The 17,100-nt window shown below is 43.0% G+C and overlaps 1 protein-coding gene across 4 annotated transcripts in view; it reads right to left on the bottom strand.

Moving 5' to 3' along the window:
* Positions 1–17,100, bottom strand: part of LOC150055730 (RE1-silencing transcription factor-like) — a 55,290-nt gene that overhangs the window by 29,341 nt on the left and 8,849 nt on the right. The window contains exon 1 of one of the 4 annotated variants that reach the window (XR_016537389.1): positions 9,459–9,759. The exons of the other annotated variants lie outside the window; for them this stretch is intronic. The gene's annotated coding sequence lies outside the window, so the exon portion shown is untranslated. Of the gene's footprint in view, positions 1–9,458; positions 9,760–17,100 lie in introns of those variants that run through there. 4 annotated transcript variants of the gene reach the window in all.

Below are 17,100 nucleotides of genomic sequence, written 5' to 3'. Positions count from 1 at the left end.
CAGATGATAGATAAGACAGACAGATAGATAGATACATACATACATACATACATCTCTCATTCTGGGCTCCATTTCTTCTTCTCTCCATACTTCCCTCCCTCCCCTATCCCCTTCATTCTCTCCCCCTCCCTCCCTCCCTCCCTCCCATCCCCTCTTTGGGAGTACTAAGACTTAAACTCATAGACTTGAGGTCGCTTTGCTGGTTTCTCTACTTGAGCCATGATTCCAGGCCAGCTTTCTGTGGATTATTTTAAAGATGGGTCTTTTAGACTCTTCTGCAAAAGTTGGCTTTGAAATTATAAATCACTGGGGCCAGGAGCATGACCTAGTAGTAGAGTACTTGCCTAGCATGCACAAAGCCCCAGGTTCAATTCCTTGGTACCACATACACAGAAAAAAGTCGAAGTGGTGATATGGCTCAAAAGGTAGTGTGCTAGCCTTGAGAAAGCCTAAGGACAGTGCTCAAGCCCCTGAGTTCAAGCCCCAGGATGGAGAAACACCTCAACAAAAATTATAAATCATTATCCTTTGTATGTCAGCCTCCTGAATAACTAAGATTATAGGCATAAGACACTGGCATCTGGTTACTTTCATCTTTTATTTGATATTTTAGAGCAAATAACCTACAAAACCTAGGGGGTCTTAACCTACAAAACCGAGGAGTTCTTGGCCTCAGGTATAAAATCTGTTGTAAAAAGCATAATTTGGGAGGGGTGGAGGGAGAGAAAGGCATGAGAAGAGGTATCAATGTTCAAAAAGTAATGTACCTATTACCTGATGAATGTAACTGTAACCTCTCTATAGGTTACCCCAACAATAAAATACAGTAACAGAAAGGAAAAAATAAACATAGATTAAAATTTTAAAAAAGAAAAAAAAGCATATTTTTTTCCCTTTTTGATTTGGCCTTCTAGTTCAAAATGAACTAGCAAGGCTTTGTATTATAGGTTAAGGGGAAAATGACACACTTCCTAAATAACACGTATTTTTGCAGCAAAGTAGGTTATAAATAACACTTAAAGTAGGGGCTGGGACTTTGATCTAGTGGAAGAGTGTTCAGTACCACATACACAGGAAAAGCCAGGAAGTAGTATTGTGGCCCCAAACTGTTAAAAAAGGGGAAAAAAAGTGCCCTTAGAATTATTTTATTACACCTTTGGATCTGAAAATTCTTGAGTAATATGATACTGCTATTTCTCCTTGTGTTTTTTCCATATACCTTCCCATAGAAACAAAGGTGAATCATCTCCACACATAGACACATATGCATTTACACCATTGGCTGAACTTTACATCAAGATTTTATCCAGTGATGTCATCATCACTATAATCACCATTCAACATTTCTTCAGTGCTTTCTACTTTCATGGCCCTCCACTAAAACACCAGTCAGCCATCATCTTTTTTGGGGGGGTCCTGGGGTTTGAATTCTGGGCCTGGGTTCTGTCTCTGAGCTCTTCAGCTCAAAGCTAGCACTCTACCAGTTGAGCCACAATGCCACTTCCAGTTTTCTGGTTGTTAACTGGAGATTTGAGCCTCAAGGACTTTCAAGTCTGGGCTGGCTTTGAACCGTGATCCTCAGATGGCAGCCTCCTGAGCAGTTTAGGATTACAGGCATGAGCCATTGGTGCCCAGGCAGTCATCATCTTACTAACCCCCTCTGCAGTTCCCCCGGTTTTTTTTTTCTTTTGCCAGTACTGGGGCTTGAACTCATGACCTGGGCACTGTCCTTGAACTTTCTCAAGGCTAGCAGCTCTACCACTCGAGCCATAGCACCATTTCTGGCTTCTTCTGTATATGTGGTACCAAGGAATCAAATCGAGGACTTTGTACATGCTAGGCAATCACTCTACCGGTAGGCCACATCCTAGTTGCTGCTCTGCAGTTTCTAAGGATAAGAACTTACAAGCATGGGGCGGTGGGAGCAACGGAATTTGGATGACTGGGCTGAAGCTGAAACATTACTAGTAAGGTAATACCACTCTTTACAAGAACTGAATCTTTCCAAAATCTGTGAGCGGCCTTTTTCAAATGGGCATTCTGTTCACACTTATTGTCTACGAAGGCATGGAGAAGGAATCTCAACGATGAAGTGTAGAAGGAACTGCACTAACACCAACAAGTATGCTCAAATCCAGAACAATGACAACACCAAATACTGACAAGCGTGTGGAAGACTAGGAATTCTTTGCAGGCACTTTGGAAGAGTTTGGACAGTTTCTTACATAACTAAAAATATTCTCTCCCCATCAATCCACCCACTGTGACACTTGTATTTGCTTTAAGGAATTACAAAGTTATATCCTTACACAAATCTACACATGGATGTTTACAGCAGTTTTAATTGTAATTGCTCAAACTTAGAAACGATAAAGATTGCATTAAATAGGTTAATTGGCTAAATACAATACAGCACATTTAGACAATTTATTGCTAAAAACATGTAAACTATTAGATCATTATAACATACTAGCATAATAAGCATACCATAAGCATAATACAAAGTGAAAAGCAATCTGCACCGAATGTGTTGTATAATTTCAATTATACAACATTCTGGAAAAGACAAAACAGTGGAGTCAGGAAGAGTATTTATGGTTCATAGATTGAGGGGAGGGAAAGATACTGGACTGGGCACATTTCAAGGACCCTGAAACTACTGTGTATGTTACCATCATGTTGCATGCATGTTATGATCTCATAGAATTTAAACAATAGACTTGCGGTGATGAGGATATTTCAGTGAAAATTAATCAATGATCACCACATACCATTGTGAGAGATATCACTGATGGGGATGGTTGGGCCAGTGGATAGGAACATGGAACATCTTGTACTTTCTGCTTAATGTTTCTGGGAACCTAAAACTGCTCTTAAAAATGAAGGGAAGGGAGGGTCCGGGAGTTTGGCCTAGTGGGAGAGTGCTTGCCTAGCATGCATGAAGACCTGGGTTCGATTTCTTAGTACTACAAACAGAAAAGTCGGAAGTGGTGCTGTGGCTCAAGTGGTACAGTGCTAGATTTGAGGAAAAAGTGTCCAAAGACAATGTCCAGGCCCTAAGTTCAAACCCCAGGACAGGCCAAAAAAAAAAAAAAAGCCAAGTGAGAGCATGAGGAACTGAGTTGAAGCCCCTGTATTGGTACCAAGAAAAACCCTACAACCTCAAAAACATACGCAAACTGTTATACTGTTATTTGAAGTACAAAAGAGGGCACATGGCAGTGAATAATCCCAAAACAAAGACTATACAAGGGACAAAATCTAAAATTAAAGTCCATTAAGAATATAGATATTTAAGCTAGGCGCACTGGCTCATGCCTGTAATATTAGCAACTCAGGAGGCTGAGATCTAAGGATCTCTATTCAAAGCCAGCCCAGGCCCTAAAAGTCCATGAGACTCTTATCTCCAATTAATCACCAGAACTCGGATGTGGTGCTGTGGCTCAAGAGGTGGCCTTCAGCTGAAGAGCTCAGGGACAATGCCCTGGCCAGAGTATAAGTCCCACGACAGACAATAATAATAAAAACAAGAATAAAGAATATAGGGCCGGGAGTTTGGCCTAGTGGTAGCGTGCTTGCCTAGCATGCACAAAGACCAGGGTTCAATTCCTCAGTACCACATACACAGGAAAAGCTGAAAGTGGTGCTGAGCTTCAACTGGTAGAGCTCTAGCCTTGAGAAAGTCCAAGGACAGTGCTCAGGTGCTGAGCACAAGCCCAGGACTGGCAAAGAAAAAAAAAAAAAAGGAAGTCACAAAAGAATTGTTTAAGACTTTTTGAAAATATAATTTGAAATATCCGAACCCGTTAGTATACTTTTTTTTGTTTTTTTAGACAAATCTCTTTTTTTTGGGGGGGGGCAGTCCTGGGCTTGGGCTCAGGGCTTGAGCACTGTCCTTGGACTTTCTCAAGGCTAGCACTCTACCACTTGAGCCTCAGCACCACTTCCGGTTTTTTGCTATGTATGTGGTACTGAGGAATCGAACCTGGGTCTTCGTGCATGCTAGGCAAACACTCTACCACTAGGCCAAACTCCCGGCTCCCAGTTAGTATACTTTTGGACAAAGCATGAGAATAATGAAAATGAAATTGAAATAGTTATCTCTGAAATAACAGGCCTAAAAGGGTTGCTAATATGTTCTTTCCTAATATAAGTGATATACATTGTTACATTCTTTCAATTGTTCTACTTTTTTTTTTTTTTGCCAGTCCTGGGCTTGAGCTCAGGGCCTGAGCCCTGTCCTTGGACTTTCTCAAGGCTAGAGCTCTACCACTTGAGCCTCAGCACCACTTCCGGCATTTTTCTATGTATGTGGTACCAAGGACTCAAACCCGGGTCTTCGTGCATGCTAGGCAAGCACTTTAACCACTAGGCCAAACTCCCAGCCTCTAATTTTAATATATGAATACCAACACAAATTACCTTTTGTCTATAACTGTCATTTAATTTTCAAAGATTAAAATATAGATGTATAAAAGTGAAATGAATGGGATGCTCAGTCCTATAATGTTCGCTATGAAAGAGGTGGAAATCAGCAGGATCGAAGTTCGAGGTCATCTCAGGAAAAAAGTTCACAAGACACCATTATCATCTCCACAGAGAGAGCTGGATATTTTAGTATATTTCTGTAATCCTATCTATAGCAGGAAGCATAAACAGATGATAGACCAGGCTTGCCAAAATCAAAGCCCTATGTCAAAAATAATCAGAGCAAGCCAGGCCTGGTGGTTCATACTTGTAATCCTAGCTACTCAGGAGGCTGAGATCCTAGGATCACAGTTCAAAGCCAGCCTAGGCACTAAAAAGTCCGTGAGACTCTTATCTCCAATTAATCACCAGAAAACCAGAAGTGGGGCTGTGACTCAAGAGGTAGGGCGGTAGCCTTGAGTTGAAGAGCTCAGGGACAGCACCCAGGCCCAGAGTTCAAGTCCCACGACCACCACCACCACCAACAAAATCAGAGCAAAGGAGAGCTTGAGACTCTCCTTAAGCAGGACAACACCTTCCTAGCAAATGCAAAGCCAAGTGTAAACTCCAGATCTATTAATAATAATAATAATAATAATAATAATAATAATAATGATAGTAATGAATTTGACCAGGTGGAGTGGCATTAGGTAAAGAAGAGTTGATAGGTTCAAAAGAGAGGGCCAGAGATGTCTTTACTCATTGTTGACGCTAGGCTACAGCTCCTGGCATCAGTGGTTTGAAGATAATGAGTTGTTTGAATTATTTTCATAAAGGAGTTTGGAATACTCCAAGCATAAGTAACCACACTGCTTCTGGGCTTAAGATACCAGTGTATGCCCCAGAGAAGAACAGGTTGCCAGCCAAGCTTCCCTGTGCCATCCTGGAATTCTGGGAGCAGTGGGAACAGTAGCTCAGATACTGGCTCTTCCTCTGGGATACTACCAGTATCCCCACCAATTTACATCTCCTGCTAAGGTCCTCACAAAAATACCAGTGGTAGTCAGGATACAGGATGCTGATATACATGGTGCCCCATTGGTGGCTGACTTTGACAGTGGGGACTCACGAAATGTGTGAAGCACTTGTTAGAGGATTGCCAGTAATATAGCAAAGCACTTAAAGGAAAGTTAAGATCTGCTGGAAGCATTATCATGGGTCTATTTTTAAACTATGATCATTCAGAACAGTTGATTATATTTCTGTAAAGATGTACTGGGTACATGCACAAAATACATTTTAACCTATCTAAAAATGACTCTATTAATACATTGTGGGGCTAATTGATTTTGAAAGTAACAAACCTAAATTCTGAATAACTATCAATCCATTAAAAGTCAATTAACTATTATTTGAATTATCATAGATATTTAAAACCTTTGTGCAGACATGCTCTCCTGGTCATGTTTATTTATTTGGGCTCCATCTTTTCTTCCTCTCTCTCCTTTCTTTTCTTCTATTCTTTATCCTCCACCTTTATCTCTTCCTCTTCCTCTATACTACCTTCTACTCCTTTTCCTTCTCACCTTCTATTCTTCCACCTCTTCTTCCTATTCCTCCTCCTTCCTATCCTTTTTTTTATACTTCCATCTTTTCCTTTCTCTGTTCTTTTGTTGCTGCTGGAACCTCTGAGCTACCTCCCTAGCTCAAACTCTCTTCTTAAATGAAAATGGTGATGTGCTCCAAAGCTGCTGAACTGCAGTATGTACTTACTATGCTTTAAACCTACAGGCTTCCAATGCAGCACCTATGAATAAGACAGGAGGCTGGTTCCAAAGCCATTTGGATGTCTTAGATGTGATTATTAAGTTGATCCAGTTCTCAATAGTTTGGCAAGTTGACAGGGTTCCTGGAACTGACTGGCATATTATAGTTAGGTTTAATCACAAAAAATAGCTACAACTAGAAATTCACTCACCAAAGGACTCAAACACACAAAGACTAATGAAGGGAAAATGTTTCTGCAATGATTCCCACAAAATGCCCAGGTGTTTGTTTGTGTCCTTTCTATTAAAGTCAGTCATTGTAGGATACTTTCCTTGTTTCAGTTCCTAAAAACAAATCCTTTCTATGTGGTAAAGTCTGCTTATCAGGCACATTCTACTATATTTTAAAAATAGTTTCGCCTTTCATTTTGATATGGGTGGGAAAGCAAAAGCAACATCCATCAGTGAAGGTCATGTCAGCAGGAAGCCCAACTAACTTCAAATCAAGTCTTAAATACTAGATGGGCCAGATTTTATACCAAGCCTCCCTCAGGGTACTGTCACAAGTTTGTGCACTCAAATATTTTCATGTAATTGTTCCCCACCCTTATCACTTCTGTCACCAAATATATCAGTCTCTAATGTATAAACTATTAGATAAACGCTTGTATATGTATATGTATATGTATACGGACTGGCTAGACTTTCTCAGTTGTTTTTAACTGATCTGCTTAAGTTACCTGGAGAGAAACATCTGCTTTTGTTCATTTTGAATATAATAGGAATTATGAAGTTATGCTTTTTAAATTTATCACTTTACAACCATATGTTGCTAATTCTATGTACATAATCGTACTGGGACTTGAACTCACAAGCCTGGGGACTGTCATTTTCCTTTTTTATTCCTGACATTTTGCACATGAATATCCAGCTTAAATGAAGATAAGAGTCTTAGGGACTTTCCTGGCCCAGCATGCTTCAAAGTGATTCCTCAGATCTCAGACCCCTAAGTAGCTAGAATTATAGGCATGAATCACTAACACTCAGCTACTTTTTTTGTTTTTTTTTTTATTTTTATTTTAATGTATGGATAGAGTGGACAAAAGGGAGAGAGGTAAGAGAGAATACATAGAAAGGCAGAGAGAGAATAAATAGAAAGGCAGAGATAAAAAGAGATAAGAAGAGAGATTATACAGGAGATTTTCAGCTACTTATCAGAATTCCGTAGATATTTTCCCCTTGATACATATGTTTGAACCTCCATTGTACTGATTTGATATTAAAAGCATGTACAGATAGTCTCTGACTTACAAAGGTCTCTTGAGTGATGATAGTCTGACTTACAATTGTTCACTTTTTAGACTTCACCATCATATGAGTTAAGTGGAAAGGGGTATTTTGAATTTTGATCTTGAGACAGTATTAGCAATCTTATCTAGAAGGTCAAGATCTGAAGATCATGGCCCAAAGCCAGCCCTTGCAGTTAAGTCCTTGAGACACTTATCTACAGTTATCCATGAAATAGGTTGGAATGAGCTGTGGCTCAAGGAGTAGAGTACTAGCATTGAGCAGACAAACTTATGGATAGCATCTAAATCTGGAGTCCAAACCATATGACTGGTACACACAAAAAAATTGACCATAGATTTTAAGTGTGCAAATTAATGGATTTTACACAGGTACATGTGTAACTGTTATGCTGTGAAAAATCATGTAATACTACCCAAATCAAAAAGTGTAAATACTTTAATGTTCAGAAAACCCATGCTTCGCATAAAACAAATGTCCAAATACCAAGTCTGTTCAAAAATGTGTTGTCTCTGCTCTTACACCAGTCCTTGGAGTCTGGACAGTGCCCTTCTGCGGCAAGCTTGTGTCTCTGAGAGCCCTTCAAACTCTGTACATAATGCAACAGCTGCCTGTTTGTTTACTACTGCTGTCCATCATCTCATGGTCTGAATTTTATCAACTAAAAAGTATTGTGATTGAAATATCATCAATGACCTTTGTCTGCTTTGAACACTGGGGTTCCATAAGCATTAGGCCCCAATCTTTTTTGGGGGGTCAGTTATGGGGTTTGAACTCTGGGCCAGGACACTCTCCCTGAGCTCTTCAGCTTGAGGGGTAGGGCTCTGTCACTTGAGTCACAGCGCTACTTCCTGTTTTCTGGTGGTTAACTAGAAATAAGAGTCTCATAGGCTTTAGTGCCCGGGCTGGCTTTGAACCACAATCCTCTGATCTCAGCCTCCTGAGTAGCTAGGATCACAGGCATGAGCCACCACACCCAGCAAAAGTCACTTTTTTTTTTTTTTGGGCCAGTCGTAGGCCTTGAACTCAGAGTGTAAGCATTGTCCTTGGACTTTCTCAACGCTAGACCTCTACCACTTGAGCCACAGTACCAGTTTCAGCTTTTTTCTATGTATATGGTACTGAGGAATTCAACCCAGGTCTTCATACATGCTAAGCAAGAACTCTACCACTAAGCCAACTCCTAGCCTGGCCCCAATCTTTTATCCAATTTCCCTAATTCTGTTTCCCTACTTCAGTCTAACTAATACACAGGGTTTCTCTTAGGAATGAGCTGGAACCCTGGCTCCCTACATCTATCATGGTCTAAAATGTTTGCTACAACTACAAACCAGACCTTTAAAGGACATCCATGATTTGGCCACTCAGACCCCATCCAGGCTTACTGTGATCCAACTGTAAGATGAATGACTTTCCACAGCTTCTCGTCCAAACACACCACATAGAAAATGAACTATACACAATTTGAGAGTGGGGATAGGAGGGAAAACTGGGAGAAAGCAAGGGAAGGCTGACATTATCCAAAAAAAGAGAAAGAAATGTACTCATTAACTGACATGTAACTGTAACCCCTCTGTATATCACCTTTAAAACAATAATTTTTGTGTGATGTATATAATTCTTTTAACATTTTTTTTAAAAAAAGATTACCTCAGAAAATCCAGGAGTTATTTAGGCATTTTAGTGGGGACACCGGGGGTAGAGAGGGGGCAGGGAACATTCTCATTTCTTCTGCGTTCACTGCTCACAGTCCAGGATTTTGGCTCTCTTAGGAGCTCAATGAATCCATTTCATGGTCCATTCATTGTTCCATAATCCATCCCACAATGAGAAGGAAACTGTCCTGTACTTGTATTAAGTAAAAGTAAGTTTAGACTAAATTAACATTTCTCTCTCAAATTCCCAGGTGCTTGGGCAATGTCCTTTAGTTATTCCACTCATGGCCAACTCTACTACTTGAGCCACAATTCCACTTACAGCTTTCTGCTCGTCAAGTGAGGTAAGAAACTCAGTTTTCTTCCTGGAATGACTGTAAACCAAGATCCTCAGCTCTCAGCCATCTAGGATTACAAGTGTGAGACACCAGTGTCCATCAAATGACCAATTTCTGTATGCCTAGAGCCAGCACATGGACATACTCTCCTTCACTGTTGACTGGTTCTCAGAGTCTAACCTAGTGCCCTGCTGTTATACAAATGCCTCTAGAGGAAGGTGTTCTATTCTCTCCTCCCCACTGGGGGAGATTTACAAGTGCTTGAGTAGCTTTGGGAAAGATGGAGGTGGGGTCCATCCAGTAACTGTCAACTGCCCAGAGGAGGCAGGGTTCTAGACAGCGAATGTGGGGGGGGGGGCACAGGGAGGAAGGGGACCAGTGTCTCCACACCAATGGTCACCAGGCCCTGGAGCCTCTTCTTCTCAGAGAAGCTTTGCTCTCATAGCTTCTAGTATAAGCTTTGGGGTTGTGCCCTTTTCCCTTTGGGCTCCTGAACTTTTTCATCTGGTCAAATCTCCTAAGGCACAAGGCGGCCCAATGTGGCTCTGGTCAGGGGATTATACTGTCTCTGTCCCCTCTCTCTCCTGTTTCTCCCTCCCTCTCCGTCTGTTCCTTCATCTCTATTCCTCTCACTTCCCTCTCTCCTTCTTTTTTTTTGCCAGTCCTAGGGGCTTGAACTCAGGGACTGAGTACTGTCCTTGGATACTTTTTGCTCAAGGCCAGTGCTCTGCCACTTGAGACACACCACTTCTAGCTTTTTCTGTGTATGTGATATGGAGAAGGGGCTTCATGCATGTTAGGCGAGCACTCTACCACTACCATTAGGCTACACTTCCAGTCCTCCCTCTCTCCTTTCTATCTCTGTCCTTCTCTGTGTGCATCTCTCCTTGCTACTCAACCTTCCAAGCTTTCAATTCTTGGAGGATGATTGAGAATATGAACTCAAGTCCTACACCATTAGCTCTGGACTGGAGGGGGAAGTCAAATGACTCTGTGAGCAGCTGGATGAGACCATTCACTCCTGAGCATGCTTTTAACTTTGGTCTGATAAATTGTGAAGTGGACACTTCTTTGGCTGGTGCAAGCCTCCCATCAACTTGTGTGAATCAACATAGAGAAGATCTGCACTGACATGCCCAGTAGGTTGGCCACCAAGAACCTGTGTGAATGGAGGTGGAGGTGTGATTTGGGCACCACAGGACCCATCCTCCCTCATGGTCTCTTCCTTCCACAGGGCTTTGTGTCCTAAGGGTCTGACCCAGGAGGTGGCCTGTGGACACCTGAGACCAGAAATATTCCACAGGCGAGGAAAGGAAGCCTGATGACACACATTCCTTCACTGTGTGGGGTGATTTTCCTTTTTGGGGGTGGAGGGGTTACAGGGCTTGAACTCATCTTGGGCTATGTCACTGAACTCTTCGGCTCAAGGCTACTCCCCACCCCTGGGGCCTGGGTGTTGTACCTGGGCTACTCAGCTCAAGGCTACCACCCTACCTTTGAGCCAAGCCCCACTTCCCATTTTCTACAGGTTAATTGCAGGTCCTTTTGTGCCTGGGCTGGCTCTGAACCTTGATCCTGAGATCTCAGCCTCCTGAGTAGCTAGGATTATAGGCAAGAGCCACCACACCCGGCTGATTTTCCTTTTCCATCTGGAAGGTGTTCCCAGGTGAGAGGACATCCCCACCCACCAGCAGCACGTGCCTGTGCTGGCCTGGCCCCTGTTGTGAAGGTGGGGCCTACTAGATGTTCCAGAAAGCTGGGCATCCTGGGCAGGATTAGAGGACAGGGCAAGTATCAGGCCAGGGATGGAAAAAGGTGAAAGCAAGAAGTATTATCCTAACACTGACTCCAACTCAATTTCAGAGATCTTATAAATCCAAGCAAAATATCATTTAAGTACTTCAGCTGTAAATCAAGAGTCCTAAAAGTTAGATGTAATAAAATGCTATAGATAACATAAATGAGCAATTAAGAGGCACCACTTTGAGAATGGTTAAAAAATTTTCAAGTTTTTTGGCAGTAGATCATGACTAAAAACAGAGTTCTTTGTCAGGCTGAGATCTGAGTACTTCAGTTCAGAGCCAGCCAGGGAAGAAAAGTCTATGAGATTCTATAATCAACAAGCAAAGTGCTGGACTAGCTGAACTGTGGCTTAAGTGGTAGAGTGCCATCCATGAGCAAAAAAGTATGAGGCCCTATGCTCAAGCCCCAGTACCCAAGCAAGTGTCCTAATCATAATAATATACATATACATATACATATATATATACATATTTAGCCAGCTTTTTCTATGTATGTGGTACCAAGGAATTGAACCGAGGTCTTTGTACATGCTAGGCAAACACTCTACCACTAGGCCAAACACCCAGCCCAGCTATTCCCCTTTCTGGTAGGATGGGCTAGGGTCTGGGATAGGATATGAGATTCCTAAATACTGCAACTTAACCTATGTACACGACTATTTCGATCCAGACCCCTTTCTGCACAAGACTCAAAGTCTGCTGTGTTAACTTCATAGATAATAGTATTTTCAATTCTCCTCTTTTGGAAATAAGAATTGTCCTCCTCTGCCCCCTTCCACAGAAATTTGCATAAATCATGTGCTAAAATTTGACCAATGCTACAGTAGTTTTACCTTATTTATTGATTGATTGATTGATTGTCAGTCCTATGGCTTTGAACCCAGGGCCTGAGTGCTGTCCCTGGGCTTTTCCTCAAGGCTAGAGCTCTACCATTTGAGCCATAGCACCATTTCTGGCTTTTTCTATGTATGTGGTACCTAGGAATTTAACTCAGGGCTTCATGCATGCTAGGCAAGCTCTTTACCACCAGGCCAAATTTCTGGCCACCTTTTCTTAATTTTCTAAGCAAGATCTTGCTATGTATCCCAGACTGGCCTCCAACTTGCAGTCCTCCGTCCTCAGCCTTCCAAGAGCTGTCACACTTAGCTACCATTGTTTTTAATCTACGGGGAATGAAGGATGTTTGTTAGTTCAGCGAATTAACTATATAGAATCTAGGCACTTTCTATGTGGTTATCCTCTGACCCAAGGCATTGCTGCCATTCATGTGATCTTAGATGGTTGTATTCTATCTAGCTCAGGGTCCAGGCCCTTACTCCTTTTAGAGGTTTCATCCACATCAGGCCCCTAAAGTGGCACATATTGCCTCCTTGGCTCCATGGAGTGTTTTGGCTATCTACTGCTGCTGAACACATGATTCTAAAGTGTAGCAGACTAAATCAAGAAACATTCAGGAAACTTAAATGCTTCATATTACTTTATTATTATAACCTTCAAACAAAGATGAATAGATCAAGTAGTATATATACTAAAGCAATGAAGATCAAAATATATTTACCATTTTGAGTCTCTCCATGAACCTCCAGTTGATGCCATTGGGGATTTTTTTTTTTTTTGTGCCACTTCTAGGGCTTGAATTCAGGGCCTGAGCTTCTTTTGCTCAAGGCTAATGCTCTACCACTTGAGCCACAGCGCCACTTTCAGCTTTTTCTGTCTACATGGTATTGAGGAATCAAAGCCAGGGCTTCACGCACTCTACCACTAAGCACACTCCTAGCACCTGGGGATCATTTCTTGGGCTGAAAGGGACAAGACTCATTATTATTCACAATTTATTAATGCTTACACTATCTCTATTTCAAAGAGAAAAAAAATTAAAGCAAAAGAGGGTGAAGGGGGCTGGGAGTCTGGCCCAGTGGTAGAGTGCTTGTCTAGCATGCACGAAGACTGGGGTTCGATTCCTCAGTACCACATACATAGAAAAAAGCCGGAAGTGGTGCTGAGGCTCAAGTGGTAGAGCTCTAGCCTTGAGAAGTCCAAGGACAGTGCTCAGGCCCTGAGTTCAAGCCCAGGACTGGCAAAAAAAAAAAAAAAAAAAAAAGAGGATGAAGACTGCAAAATAAATATAAAACACCAACAAATATTTAAGAGCTAAGACTAAGAAATCTTTACCATAAGCACAGGCTAGCTCTTTGTTTCCTGGCTGCCATGCTCTCCTGTCACATACTCTATGTGATCTTGGACACAAACACCAGAACCTGTGACCCTAAGTAACCCTTTCCTTCCCTTCTGTCAGCTTGGCAGAGCCGTGACAGAGCCAACACAAACATACCTCTAAATATTATCTCCTGCTCCACTTTCCATATTTTGGAGACAAATGTACTAGAACATAGAAAACAGTACTTAGAAGGATGAACATGTGGGAAAGATTTCCTCAGCAATTCTTCCTGAAAAATCCATGTGCTTGCACTGCCATCTCCTCTATAGCTGCTCCTTTGCCTCATTCTTTCAGTCCAAGGTGCTGAGTTGACCCTTACAGCACTGTATGTAGAAGACAGCCCTAACCCACCAAGGACAGGACCTAAAGCGTTTTGAGGATGGAAATGGAGTTGAGGACAACACTTCCGGAGTCTGGACCTGCCAGCTGCCCATAAACAGACCACCCTTCAGTTAATCTGGACCCTGAATCTGACAGCCACAGACAACCTCATTACCCATAGCCTCATAAACCAATCATTTCCTCAGATGTAGCTATTCTCACTGATACACAGGACACCCACTGGAAACCACCAGCCAGCACATGGCTCAGCCCCAGTCACCTGTCACACATCTTTCCCCAGCCCCACCCACAGCAGCACAGAGGTGCTGCATGCAGAGCTAGAGTCACAATGCACACTGATGGTCAAACTGTGTGCAAAACTCAATTGCCTCAGATCCAAGAGTGAGAGCCAAGGCACAAGCTTATTACTTGGATATATGGTTGAAAACTTTGGATTGCTTTTGGCCCAAGAGTTAAGCTTAAAACCAACAAGGCAGGTCTAGGACCTGAAAGGGGGAACAGAGAGCACTGCCTTTGGCAATGGAGCACAATGGGCAAGGAGCAGAAGACCAAGTCCCCACCAGCCAGTCATCAGGACCAGCAGGGACAGCTCCGATGGACATCCAGAAGGAGGTTCCACGCAGAGTGTCTTTTGCCACCTATCGCAGGCACTCCAGTACCGTGGACCCCCAGGAAGAAAACATCCCAGGGGATCCCGTGGCCTTCAGGAACGAGGACTACCTGAGCAGACCCTCCTGGCTGTTTGACATTGGTCGATATCCGGTCACCTTGTGTCCTCACATAGGGAGTGATGGAGTCCCCCAGAAAACACCCTCGGGGACTCCTATTTATGCCACGGAGGAGCGCCATGTGCGCAAACTCTCGTGGCTTATCGACACCAGCCAACATGCCCACATTGTACATTACGGCACTCGAAGAAGATCTTCCACCGGGGCTCCCTACTTTGTCACTGCAGATCAGGCTGGGCACAGACCCTCAGAGTTTAGTGACTCTGGGAAATTCTCATTCGTGCCCAGTGTCTCCACAGCAGAGGGCAGAGGCCGTAGAAAGTCATTCCTGGCTTTTGCTACTGAAGATGGCCACCTTCACTCACCCTCCTGGCTTGACAACACGGAAAAGTACAGGGCCATCACAGGGCCCCAAAGGCCAGGGGGTGGAGCCCCAAGGAGATCATCTGTTAGGGCTCCTGTTTCAGGTGCCCAAGAGGAACATCTGCACAGACCCTCTCAGGTGTCGCAGAAACATACTACCCACCCGAGGCCCCAGAAAGACTATGGCAGACCAGGTAAAAAATCTACTGGGGTTCTTATTTCGCCTGCCCAGGAGGATGATCACCCACCAAAACTCCCCTTGAAGAACTTGGTCTACTCCTCCTGGGAGATGGTTACACCCCATACACATCCTTCTTTTGAGGAATTACATCAGCTGCACACCGACACCTCAGTTCCCAGCTGTTACCACCTGGAAACCATGGGGGACCTCCGTCGATCACCTGGGGCTCACAGGCTGCAGACAGTCACCATGCCCCCACAGACATTTGAGAATATAGCCCCCCAAAAGGCAGGCGAATTACCCAGGCCTGCATCCCCTAGACCTTTAATTGAAGGCAGAGACACTGGTAACCTGGCTTCCAGGAAATATTCAGCAGCCAGAGAGACTAAAGCAAGAAAGGGCCAGGTGTCCTCAGAGGTCACCAAGTCAATGCAATTCGATCTGAGCCACCCCAGAGACCAGAGACCTCCAGCCACCAGACATAAGGCCACAGCAGAAGAAAATCCACATCTCCGGGCTCACTCACACACCAAGAAAGGGCACCAGGATAAACAACTCAAGACGTCTCCACACCCTATCACTGCCACCACACAAACACAGAAGGGAAAAGGTTTTATACCATTAACTACTGTATGGACGGCAACATCCACGACCTCTCTAAGAGTTGAGGGCAAAGTTGTCAGAAGCACTACCACTAAAACTAGTTCATCAGCGGGTGTTGTTAAATTAGATAGGTCCTCTTCAAAGGTCAGTAAGAAGATAACCTCTGAACTGATCGCCAACAAAGCTGAGGATCAAGCCCCTGAACACCTGTCTGACAGGGATGCAGCCACGGAGCTGAAATGGGGCAAGGCTTCTTCCCCAATCAAGCTTGGACCCAAAACCTCAAACCTCCAAACAGCAAAGGGAGGAACCTCTAGAACTCAGGCCACCCAAGCTACTTGGGGAGTAACAGTTTTAAAGCAAGACAGGAAAACCTTGCTCAGAAAGAGTATGCAAGAAAGTGAGAGCCCCCAACCAGCTGCAGCCACAGCTATGGAAACCCAGGATGCTGGAATTCATTCAACTGTGGACAAGGCCACTGGGGGAACCAAGATTACAGGTCAAACTACTAGTCCCATAAAAGTAGTGCGTAAATCCACTCACTTCCTTTCTGCTAAGCCTAAGAAATTGGCCCCAACCACTGTCATCAGTGAAAATAAATATAGTTCCAAAGCCAAGACACTTTCAGCTGCCAGGAATAATCTGGAAACCACTGAGCCTACAGCACTCAAGAATGACTCAAAAAGAAAATATGTATATCAAAACTTGCATGTTGGCCGAATTAAACTCCTGCCTCTTATGTACAATCCAGAAGAAGCTAAACAGCGGAAGAATACAAAGTGTGATCTTCAAATTTCAGGCTTCGCTATTAATTACCTTCATAGCCAGGTGAATAAGCCAAAGAAATAAGTAAACCTATTAAAAAAAAAGAACTAAGTAAACCCAGTCACAGAGTTTATGCCCAAAGCTGCCTCAGAATCCACACCACCAATGTGTGTAGTCTAAGGACATACATTCTGAATGCCCAGGAAGTCAAGCAGCATCACCAAATCTGAAAGTAGCACTAAGAAAGATCTGTGACCTAGGAAAAGGAATTTGACTGCAACCAAAGAACCACTATACCAGCTACAAAGAAGCTCTGTTAAGAGCTATAACATATCCTTTCTAGAATATTCAGTCACAAGTAATGAGCCATACAGAAAAAAAATCTGACCTGCCACCCAAAACACAAAAGGACACAACTATTATATTTGTCTCCATGTAAGTATATAGAGACAATAAAGACTTGAAAGATCAGGTTACAAGATTTATACTATCTTACACCTGAAGAACAAACCAAACTCTCTTACACTTTTCAGCTAATAAAAGTACTCAATACCAATATACAGGAGTCAATGCATGAAAAAACTGAGATGGATTTACCTGCTAAAGAATGGAATGTACCTCAAC

This window comes from Megascapheus bottae, chromosome 13, assembly GCF_031878675.1.
Source record: "Megascapheus bottae isolate mThoBot1 chromosome 13, mThoBot2.hap1, whole genome shotgun sequence".
NCBI lineage: Eukaryota > Metazoa > Chordata > Mammalia > Rodentia > Geomyidae > Megascapheus > Megascapheus bottae.
The sequence above is the reverse complement of the archived record's forward strand: the minus strand, read 5'-3'. Positions and strand labels throughout refer to the sequence as shown.